Below are 11,119 nucleotides of genomic sequence, written 5' to 3' on the forward strand. Positions count from 1 at the left end.
AATCAATGCATTAGCATCGAAACAAGAATTGACTACAATATATTGATTTACAATAAACATAATGTCACAGGCTTTGTCAAAATCTTATCAACAGCTAGAAAAATTCTTCTAGTTCCACTGAAAAATAAATGTATATTTATAAATTATTTAAAAAGATAAATAGAAATTTAACCTTACAGACTGCGTTTCATCAATGTTATTTATATTTATCTGTAGCTGCATATAATGCACGACAAATAAATATATGACAAACTATATGACACTTGTTTGACAATTGCACTCAAATATGTATTCTTCATGTGTATATCTATATTAACTGATATGAATGTCTATATTGATAACTGCTCGCAGTTATCCATAGTGACTTTTGACAGGTATAAGTTAAATTTTCGAGACTGCAACATTATATGTTTGCATTCTTTTATTTATAAAAAGGTGAAGCTGCAAAATTCTTTGTGATACATGTGGATAGTTGAATCAGGTATAGAATACAAACACACATATAACTTATAATAAACATACTATAAAATACGTATATCTTTCTTATTATAAATATAGAATATTTTTATATGTAATGCGATGTTTTGTTTTGTGAGTATTACGAAGAATTTTGTTGCTTCACTTTGTTATAAATGAAAGCGTGTTACGCTATATAACATTGCACTATTGCATTGCAAACCTATTAAACCTATATCTGTCAAAAGCTGGTATGGATGCAAGCAGTCAAAGCGCCGCTAGCGCAATCTTATGTCGAATGCTCGAACCGTACAACTTCTTGTACACATGCGCATTGGAGGCTTGGGCGGCGATGACGACGGAGACATTTCTTAGAAAAATTTTATACATTGAGACTTTGAATTATAATATCTTCATTTATAAGATACGTAGAGGAAAAGTAAAAATATTTTCATAATATAAAACAAACTCAAGCTTTCGCTTAAGTTTATTAAAACATCAATCGGTTCAGCCGTTATTGAAGATCGATGATCTAAGATACTCTTCAACTAGACGACTCGCGTAAAAATACACGGGGTGCCACACTGTTGCTGCGCATGACTTGGCGCGAGACACTACCGTGTCTCTTGATAAGAGGTACGACGCGTCGCGCTGCGGCGCGCATTGTATGCACACACTTTTTTACAAGCACAGCATTGCCACGAGTCGGTGTCGCAAGACCGAATGGCTCTTATGTGGCGCGCACGCATCTAGTGTGTTGGCCGCGCGATTCCCTCTCGTCTTGGACGCAGCAGCGGAATCGTCGCGCTTACCGAACGTTTACTCCACGGATACGAGTGGCGGAAGAACGATTATAATGCTCTTCCCGCACGCTTTGTAAGCCGTAGCGAAATATAAGTACGTGCTAAAAGCACGATAGCATATTTATCCTCGACGTCTAAGCATCGGCATCGTCGATCTAGCGTCAGGGTAAATCGCGCGATCCTCGCGATCGCGCATTTACATTGGGAGAATGAGAATGATCTTTTATAATACATATAAAATGGAGAATGATCTTGAAAAAGAGAGGAGGAGGTTTATTATATACACGGACCGCCTAGCTCCTCTCACGAAGAGCACGCACAACGTGTGTTGCGTAGTAAGTAGAGAGTAGAGCAGAGAGTGTCGCCGACCGGCTAATAAAGACCGGCGGCGCGAGAAGTGTAAGAGCTTAATAGCGACGGGCCTTCGGGCTCGCTCGCGAGTTACCGCTCCACGCGAGTAACCGAACACGAAGCTTCCTGGTTGATCCTGCCAGTAGTCATATGCTTGTCTCAAAGATTAAGCCATGCATGTCTCAGTGCATGCCGAATTAAGGTGAAACCGTGAATGGCTCATTAAATCAGTTATGGTTTATTAGATTGTTCCCACATTTACTTGGATAACTGTGGTAATACTAGAGCTAATACATGCAGAACAGAGTCCCGACCAGTGATGGAAGGGACGCTTTTATTAGATCAAAACCAATCGGTGGCGGGCGGTTCGCCGTTCGTCCACCGTTTATTTTGGCGACTCTGAATAACTTTGTGCTGATCGCACGGTCCTAGCACCGGCGACGCATCTTTCAAATGTCTGCCTTATAAACTGTCGATGGTAGGTTCTGCGCCTACCATAATTGTAACGGGTAACGGGGAATCAGGGTGCGATTCCGGAGAGGGAGCCTGAGAAACGGCTACCACATACAAGGAAGGCAGCAGGCGCGCAAATTACCCACTCCTGGCACGGGGAGGTAGTGACGAAAAATAACGTTACGGGACTCATCCGAGGCCCCGTAATCGGAATGAGTACGCTTTAAATCCTTTAACGAGGATCCATTGGAAGGCAAGTCTGATGCCAGCAGCCGCGGTAATTCCAGCTTCAATAGCGTATATTAAAGTTGTTGCGGTTAAAAAGCTCGTAGTTGAATCTGTGTCGCACACCGTCGGTTCACCGCTCGCGGTGTTTAACTGGCGTGATGTGGGACGTCCTACCGGTGGGCTTAGCCTCGCGAGGAGCGGCCTAACTAATATCCCGTCGCGGTGCTCTTTACTGAGTGTCGAATTGGGTCGGTACGTTTACTTTGAACAAATTAGAGTGCTTAAAGCAGGCTACCTTCGCCTGAATATTGCGTGCATGTAATAATGGAATAGGACCTAGGTTCTATTTTGTTGGTTTTCGGAACCCCGAGGTAATGATTAATAGGGACAGATGGGGGCATACGTATTGCCACGTTAGAGGTGAAATTCTTGGATCGTCGCAAGACGGACAGAAGCGAAAGCATTTGCCAAAAATGTTTTCATTAATCAAGAACGAAAGTTAGAGGTTCGAAGGCGATCAGATACCGCCCTAGTTCTAACCATAAACGATGCCAGCTAGCGATCCGCCGAAGTTCCTCCGATGACTCGGCGGGCAGCTTCCGGGAAACCAAAGCTTTTGGGTTCCGGGGGAAGTATGGTTGCAAAGCTGAAACTTAAAGGAATTGACGGAAGGGCACCACCAGGAGTGGAGCCTGCGGCTTAATTTGACTCAACACGGGAAACCTCACCAGGCCCAGACACCGGAAGGATTGACAGATTGATAGCTCTTTCTTGATTCGGTGGGTGGTGGTGCATGGCCGTTCTTAGTTGGTGGAGCGATTTGTCTGGTTAATTCCGATAACGAACGAGACTCTAGCCTGCTAAATAGGCGTACCTTATGGTATCGCGAAGGCCCCCGGCTTCGGCTGGTGGGTTTTTACTACCAACGTACAAACAAATCTTCTTAGAGGGACAGGCGGCTTCTAGCCGCACGAGATTGAGCAATAACAGGTCTGTGATGCCCTTAGATGTTCTGGGCCGCACGCGCGCTACACTGAAGGAATCAGCGTGTGTTCCCTGGCCGAAAGGCCCGGGTAACCCGCTGAACCTCCTTCGTGCTAGGGATTGGGGCTTGCAATTGTTCCCCATGAACGAGGAATTTCCAGTAAGCGCGAGTCATAAGCTCGCGTTGATTACGTCCCTGCCCTTTGTACACACCGCCTGTCGCTACAACCGACTGAATGATTTAGTGAGGTGTTTGGACTGGTGCGCGGCAATATCTCGGCGTTGCCGATGTTGCCGGGAAGATGACCAAACTTGATCATTTAAAGGAAGTAAAAGTCGTAACAAGGTTTCCGTAGGTGAACCTGCGGAAGGATCATTAACGTTCCGGAGGTCCAGCTCTGCGTCTCGAGTCTTTTAGACGACCGCTCGCAGCAGTCGGCGACTGAATGGACAAAGAAACAGATATGAAAGTAAAATAGAATTGACGGATGATCCCGCGTCGATGACTACGACGCGCCGAACGCCGCGCGCCTCTGCGACGACCAGAGCCAGCAGCAGAGCGCCGTCGGTCGTTTCCGGCGCGGTCGTGTCGTGCGAGCGGGAAGGAGAGGAGTATCCGAGACTCTCTCCTTGAGGTTCGTAGCCGCAACCGGCGTCGCGTCGCGCGAAACCCGCACGCGCGCGACCCGTTGAAACTCGTTGAGCAAATTGCGAAATCACATAAATGCGATTCGGAGCCGAGACGCTTTCCCGATCGCGCTCTTGCCATGCGCAGAGCAATGATCCGGCGTTAGCGCGTACCGGTGGTAACCTACGCAAGCCCGTGTGTCAACAGCGCTCGTAAACGCGCCCCTCCCCGCGCCATCGCGCGCCGGGGCAGCGGTCAGCGTGTTTGTACGCGAAAGCGGCTATCGCTTGAACGGGCGAGCGGACGGATCACCCGATCCCGTCCGACGGTTTCTTCAAAGAACACTCCGCCCCGGCTCTTCCCGATTATATATATACGTATATACACTATGTATACGGGGAGAGACGCTCCGATCGCGAAACAACTTTTGTGCCGTAGCCTCCCCAGCGGTGGCGGCGGTCCGCGCGTGCTCGGACGCGCGCGGCCAGGCTGATCGAAGGGCCAACGATTTTATCTCTCTCTCTTCGGAGAGGAGACTAAGATGGATGAACGAAGCGTTCGATGAACGCAAGAATTGCGAAACGATTACCCTGAATGGTGGATCACTCGGCTCGTGGGTCGATGAAGAACGCAGCTAACTGCGCGTCAACTTGTGAACTGCAGGACAAATGAACTTCGACATTTCGAACGCACATTGCGGTCCACGGATACAATTCCCGGACCACGCCTGGCTGAGGGTCGTTTTAGTACCTCGAAACTGCTTGCGCCTTTGCGCGCCGGGCCAACGCGCCCGTTCGCGCAAACGGCGTACGAGCGATCGTTGGACGTTCGCCCGAGACGAGCCGTCCCGAGAGGCGGCCCCTTGGCGTCGTCTGAAATAACACCGAGGAAAAGGAAGAGTGAGAGCAACGCGCGTAAAGATAGAGCGCTTGAGCGCGCGCGCGCCCGGAGACTGTCGAAGGAGAGAGAGGGAAGTAGAATACGGCGCACACACGTGTTGCGTTATCCCTCTCTCGCGGTCTCCCGGTGCGCCAGCGCGCGCTCGCGCCTCTTACGCGAGTCGCGCGTCACCTTCCGCGCAAACGGTAGGAGAGAACCGCGGCGCGTCGTCGCCCGGCGGTACGCGGAGAGAAAGAAAAGAGCGAGAAACCCTCCTTAACGCGGGTGAATCGCGAGCCGACCGCGTGTCCGAGTCCACGAAATTCTCGAAAACGAAAATAGGGGACCGGCACGCGTCGTCGTGTACTCGTCGAATCCGTTTCGCCCCGTATCCCATATCCGTGTATACACGATATGCGGAGAGAAAATTGAAGGATGGGTGATAGAGTTGTTTACGTGTACCTGTACGCGCACACTCGCTCGCTCTATCTCTCGCGTTCCCGGCGATCGAAGATGACGCGATCCGCGCCGATCTTTTTCGTTGTTCGCAATGCGGACAACTAGAACGAGATTCGATCGGCTTTACGTTTCCTCCTACTAGCGGCGGCGAGCCGCGCGTGGAAGGTGTTGTCAACACATTCTCCTCGCTCCACACTCCTCCGTGTACAATGCGAAGCCGCTGTGCCGGCGCTGCTGCTCTCCCGACGCTCTGAAGAGCCGGCGGAGGAGGCGGCGCGGCCACGGTTATCGAAAACTAAACTCTTTGACGACCTCAGAGCAGGCGAGATTACCCGCTGAATTTAAGCATATTATTAAGCGGAGGAAAAGAAACTAACTAGGATTTCCTTAGTAGCGGCGAGCGAACAGGAAAGAGCCCAGCACCGAATCCCGCGGTTCCGCCGCAGGGAAATGTGGTGTTTGGGAGGATCCGCTTATCCCGAGGTGTCGCGTCGCGTCCAAGTCCATCTTGAATGGGGCCACTTACCCGTAGAGGGTGCCAGGCCCGTAGCGACCGGTGCGCGTCTCGGGAGGATCTCTCCTTAGAGTCGGGTTGCTTGAGAGTGCAGCTCTAAGTGGGTGGTAAACTCCATCTAAGGCTAAATACGACCACGAGACCGATAGCGAAGAAGACGGCGAACACACGTTGCGTTATCCCTCTCGCGGTCTCCCGGTGCGCCAGCGCGCGCTCGCGTCTTTTACGTGAGTCGCGCGTCACCTTTCCGGTAGGAGAGAACCGCGGCGCGTCGTCGCCCGGCGGTACGCGGAGAGAAAGAAAAGAGCGAGAAACCCTCCTTAACCTGGGTGAATCGCGAGCCGACCGCTTGTCCGAGTCCAAGAAATTCTCGAAAACGAAAATAGGGGACCGGCACGCGTCGTCGTGTACTCGTCGAATCCGTTTCGCCCCGTATCCCATATCCGTGTATACACGATATGCGGAGAGAAAATTGAAGGATGGGTGATAGAGTTGTTTACGTGTACCTGTACGCGCACACTCGCTCGCTCTATCTCTCGCGTTCCCGGCGATCGAAGATGACGCGATCCGCGCCGATCTTTTTCGTTGTTCGCAATGCGGACAACTAGAACGAGATTCGATCGGCTTTACGTTTCCTCCTACTAGCGGCGGCGAGCCGCGCGTGGAAGGTGTTGTCAACACGATCTTTTTCGTTGTTTGCAATGCGGACAACTAGAACGAGATTCGATCGGCTTACGTTTCCTTCTACTAGCGGCGGCGAGCCGCGCGTGGAAGTGTTGTCAACACATTCTCCTCGCTCCACACTCCTCCGTGTACAATGCGAAGCCGCTGTGCTGGCGCAGCTGCTCTCCCGACACTCTGAAGAGCCAGCGGAGGAGGCGGCGCGGCCACGGTTATCGAAAACTAAACTCTTTGACGACTTCAGAGCAGGCGAGATTACCCGCTGAATTTAATCATATTATTAAGCGGAGGAAAAGAAACTAACTAGGATTTCCTTAGTAGCGGCAAGCGAACAGGAAAGAGCCCAGCACCAAATGCCGTGGTTCCGCAGCAGGGAAATGTGGTGTTTGGGAGGATCCGCTTATCCCGAGGTGTCGTGTCGCGTCCAAGTCCATCTTGAATGGGGCCATTTTCCCGTAGAGGGTGCCAGGCTCGTAGCGACCGGTGCGCGTCTTGGGAGGATCTTTCCTTAGAGTCGGGTTGCTTGAGAGTGCAGCTCTAAGTGGGTGGTAAACTCCATCTAAGGCTAAATACGACCACGAGACCGATAGCGAACAAGTACCGTGAGGGAAAGTTGAAAAGAACTTTGAAGAGAGAGTTCAAGAGTACGTGAAACCGTTCAGGGGTAAACCTAAGAAACCCAAAAGATCGAACGGGGAGATTCATCGTCAGCGGCGCTGGCTTCGCGTCGGTGGGCGATGTCCCGCGGAGCCTCGCGGCTCTCGCGCGGGCACGCTACCGTGCGTCGATGTCCGGCGCTCGTCGTCGTGCACTTCTCCCCAAGTAGAACGTCGCGACCCGCTGGGTGTCGGTCTACGGCCCGGGTGCGGTGACTGTCGCGTCGCCGGTAAAACGGCACGCGACAAACCCCCGGTCGCCCGGCCGGCTGCTCGGAGGTACGCGCCAGGTATCAGGCCGCACTGTTTACGGTGCGTCGAGGCCGTCGCAGGCGCGCGCTACGGTACTCGGAGGATACGGACTTTGCGCCGTCCCCGATCCTGGCCCGCTGTTGGTTAATGTACGGCTCACCTTCGACAGGCCTGTTGAACGTCTCTCTCCCTCCCTTGTGGGTCGCGAGGGGGATCTATACCGGTCGGCGTCGCTACTGCTTTGGGTACTCTTAGGACCCGTCTTGAAACACGGACCAAGGAGTCTAACATGTACGCGAGTCATTGGGACTTGTCGCAAGACCTAAAGGCGCAATGAAAGTGATGATCGACCCTGGCCGTCGATCGAGGGAGGATGGGCCGCGTCGCGATGCGGCCTCGCACTCCATGGGCGTCTCGTTCTCATCGCGAAAAGAGGCGCACCCAGAGCGTACAGGTTGGGACTCGAAAGATGGTGAACTATGCCTGGTCAAGACGAAGTCAGGGGAAACCATGATGGAGGTCCGTAGCGATTCTGACGTGCAAATCAATCGCCGGAACTGGGTATAGGGGCGATAGACTAATCGAACCATCTAGTAGCTGGTTCCCTCCGAAGTTTCCCTCAGGATAGCTGGCACTCGACCGTTCCCCACGGAACGCGAACGAGTCTCATCTGGTAAAGCGAATGATTAGAGGCCTTGGGGCCGAAACGACCTCAACCTATTCTCAAACTTTAAATGGGTGAGATCTCTGGCTTTCTTGAATTATGAAGCCACGAGCATCTCGGATCAGAGTGCCAAATGGGCCATTTTTGGTAAGCAGAACAAACGCTGTGGGATGAACCAAACGCAGAGTTAAGGCGCCCAACTCGACGCTCATGGGACACCATGAAAGGCGTTGGTTGCTTAAGACAGCAGGACGGTGGCCATGGAAGTCGGAATCCGCTAAGGAGTGTGTAACAACTCACCTGCCGAAGCAACTAGCCCTGAAAATGGATGGCGCTGAAGCGTCGAGCCTATACTCTGCCGTCAGCGGCAAGTGGGGCGGCAACGGGAGCGCCGGGCGCGTCGTGTCTTCTTGGCACGATGTCGCAAGGTCTCTCGCGTCGTCACGAAGCCCTGACGAGTAGGAGGGTCTCGACGGTGAGCGCAGAAGGGTCTGGGCGCGAGCCTGCCTGGAACCGCCGTCGGTGCAGATCTTGGTGGTAGTAGCAATTACTCCAGCGAGGCCCTGGAGCACTGACGTGGAGAAGGGTTTCGTGTGAACAGCTATTGCACACGAGTCAGTCGATCCTAAGGCCTAGGAGAAATCCTGTGTCAATGACGGCGTACAATATACTCGAGTGTCGAAGAAACACAACAAAGCAGAACAGAGCGAGTCGCGCACGAATGTCGCGTGGCGCGCGCGCGTCACGCCCCTCTCGCGAGAGCGAAACGGCGGCGTTGGACGCGCGACGGACCCGCGCCGCACGCACGTTCCGTTGCCGCTGGCGAGCGACGTTTTATGATGATGTATATAAAGACACACGCCTGTCGGGCGAAAGGGAATCCGGTTCCTACTCCGGAACCCGGCAGCGGAACCGCATACAATTCGGGCCCTCGTAAGAGTGTTCGTCGGGGTAACCCAAAATGACCTGGAGACGCCGTCGGGAGATCCGGGAAGAGTTTTCTTTTCTGTATAAGCGTTCGAGTTCCCTGGAAACCTCTAGCAGGGAGATAGGGTTTGGAACGCGAAGAGCACCGCAGTTGCGGCGGTGTCCGGATCTTCCCCTCGGACCTTGAAAATCCAGGAGAGGGCCACGTGGAGGTGTCGCGCCGGTTCGTACCCATATCCGCAGCAGGTCTCCAAGGTAAAGAGCCTCTAGTCGATAGAATAATGTAGGTAAGGGAAGTCGGCAAATTGGATCCGTAACTTCGGAATAAGGATTGGCTCTGAGGAGCGGGGCGTGTCGGGCTTGGTCGGGAAGCGGGTCTGGCTGACGTGCCGGGCCTGGGCGAGGTGAACGGTCGGCGTTCTCGCGCCGGTCCCGGGATCCGAGCTCGGTCCCGTGCCTTGGCCTCCCGCGGATCTTCCTTGCTGCGAGGCTTCCGTGGCGGCGCGAGCCGTCGTGGTCGTCCTCTTCGGCCGCCATTCAACGCTCAGCTCAGAACTGGCACGGACTAGGGGAATCCGACTGTCTAATTAAAACAAAGCATTGCGATGGCCCTCGCGGGTGTTGACGCAATGTGATTTCTGCCCAGTGCTCTGAATGTCAACGTGAAGAAATTCAAGCAAGCGCGGGTAAACGGCGGGAGTAACTATGACTCTGCCCAGAACTAGGCATTTCCTATCAAATAAATCGGAACTACTCCGATAAACAGCAGAACTGGTAACAAAGATCGGCGGCGATGCGGCGCCGTAGAACGTAGCAAATACCCACATTCGGCATCATGCGGCCGGATGTTGGGGAGGAAATAGCACAAATGCTTGCTAGACCGTCCAAGCGCAAAAGCATGACAAAGTAAGCTGGCGAGTTGGTTCACGTAGAATCCTTCGCAGAGCTGGTCTCGCCGGCCCGCCTCTAACAATAACTGGATGTTTCCAGGCGCGGATATGGATGTTTGGCTTGGTGCATCTCTGCTGTAAGTAGGTGGCCAAGTGCTGCTGCAGGTCCCAGGAATTGACGGATTGGACGAGACGCACGCAGTGGCACGAGGCAGCCTCGCCCGGGCAGGACTCATATCCGAGGAACATTCCAGATGCGCAATCACTGCTTTTGTTGCACTGCGTCTCGTGTAGCAAGGTAGTGAGTAGCGCAGGGAGCCGGGCGGGATGGGCTGTTCGTCCGTTTCGTCCGTTTTTACGCTCCGGGCGGGGGTAGTGCTCGGCAGGGCGGTTACCACGCCGTTTGCCGCTGACTCAACAATCGTCCTGGGGGTTCGCCTTGGTGGCAGGGCGAGACCTCATGTGTGCTGGCGGAATACTTTCATTAGTCTTGCTTTCTCTTAAGGGTCTTGAGCGAGGCGGGTCAATGACCCGCTGAGCTTTGCCTTTTTTTTATAAGAAAATTTTAGTTTTTTATGTGTTCTTTCCTCTTTTATTTTTTTCTTTCAAGGGGCTGGGGTGGGGTGGATCATTGGTCCGCCCCGCCTCGCCCCTTTTTTTATGAGAATTTCTTAATTTTTCATGCACTTTTTTTGCCACCTTTTTTTTTTACTTTTTTTATTTGGTTTATTTATTTTTTTTTTTATTTTTTTTTGGCCGCATGATGACCCTGCAGAAATTTATGACGCCCAGTAGCAACACGCCGTCAAACATCCTAGGCGAACCGCCCTGTGCGATGGGACAGGTATGACCTTGTCATGCCAGGTCTTGTGCATAAGGCAGGTATGACCTTGGGGCGTCAGGTCTTGCTGCGTGAAACGGCGGCGCATCGACGTCAATATTAGGCTCAGAGTAGGAATAGCAGTATCGGAGTCAAACTCCAACATAACTCTAACTGGGTGAAGAGTCTGGTTACTGGGACGGCTTGGTTTCCTTAGTATAACCATGCTTCTCATAAGGATGTCCTGGTGTCACTGCTGTACTGAACTTGAATTTACCAATGCAAGCGATGTCCAGCAGGCAAGCCTGGGGTCTGAGAAGCGATGGTTGGGACGCTGATGCGATTCAGACTTCTAGCTAGGTCTCTCAGCCTTTCACGTACCCCTTGGATCGGGTAGGGAAACAAGTCGTCGGACGCAGGATGCGAACCATAGCCACTCCTGGTCAAGTCAACGGTTTACCTCCTCGTGGTACC

At 52.6% G+C, this 11,119-nt stretch overlaps 2 non-coding genes across 2 annotated transcripts; both read left to right on the forward strand.

Annotated features, from left to right (window-relative positions):
• Window positions 1-1,733: 1,733 nt before the first annotated feature.
• Window positions 1,734-3,654, forward strand: LOC115245381. Its single transcript, XR_003885521.1, has one exon. It is a non-coding gene; the product is annotated as a small subunit ribosomal RNA (ribosomal RNA).
• An 835-nt stretch (window positions 3,655-4,489) lies between these two features.
• On the forward strand, window positions 4,490-4,644 carry LOC115245380. The gene has a single exon (XR_003885520.1). It is a non-coding gene; the product is annotated as a 5.8S ribosomal RNA (ribosomal RNA).
• The last annotated feature ends 6,475 nt before the right edge of the window (window positions 4,645-11,119 follow it).

Source organism: Formica exsecta, unplaced genomic scaffold, assembly GCF_003651465.1.
Source record: "Formica exsecta isolate Colony F162 unplaced genomic scaffold, ASM365146v1 scaffold965, whole genome shotgun sequence".
NCBI classification, from domain to species: Eukaryota; Metazoa; Arthropoda; class Insecta; order Hymenoptera; family Formicidae; genus Formica; species Formica exsecta.